The sequence below is a fragment of the Octopus bimaculoides genome, chromosome 4 (genome assembly GCF_001194135.2).
Source record: "Octopus bimaculoides isolate UCB-OBI-ISO-001 chromosome 4, ASM119413v2, whole genome shotgun sequence".
Lineage (NCBI taxonomy): Eukaryota > Metazoa > Mollusca > Cephalopoda > Octopoda > Octopodidae > Octopus > Octopus bimaculoides.
This window is the reverse complement of record NC_068984.1, coordinates 41,472,656-41,472,992: the sequence shown is the minus strand read 5'-3', so window position 1 is coordinate 41,472,992 and position 337 is coordinate 41,472,656.

Genomic DNA, 337 nt, shown 5'->3' with positions numbered 1-337 from the left:
TTATAACATATATTACATTTTGTGTCGACCGTGCGACGCGTTAAAAGGAGCCTGTTTCCATTCGTCACCATTTCTCCTTTGGTTCGCATGGTCGTCTACAGTTCGACAAAAGTTGTTCTCACGTCGGGTTGACTCCATGGTTGTTGGATGAAGATGACGATGTCGGCGACAATAATGTGTGCCTGTAGATTGGGGAAAAACAGCTGGGATAGGATTCTTGCCTCAGTGATCAAGATGGCCTTGGTTTTGTGGGCTTTCCACAAGTAGTCCTCAGAGGTCTCTATTTTGGGAGAAAACTGTTCTTTGTTTGAATTTTATGCTTTTATTACTGTTATTT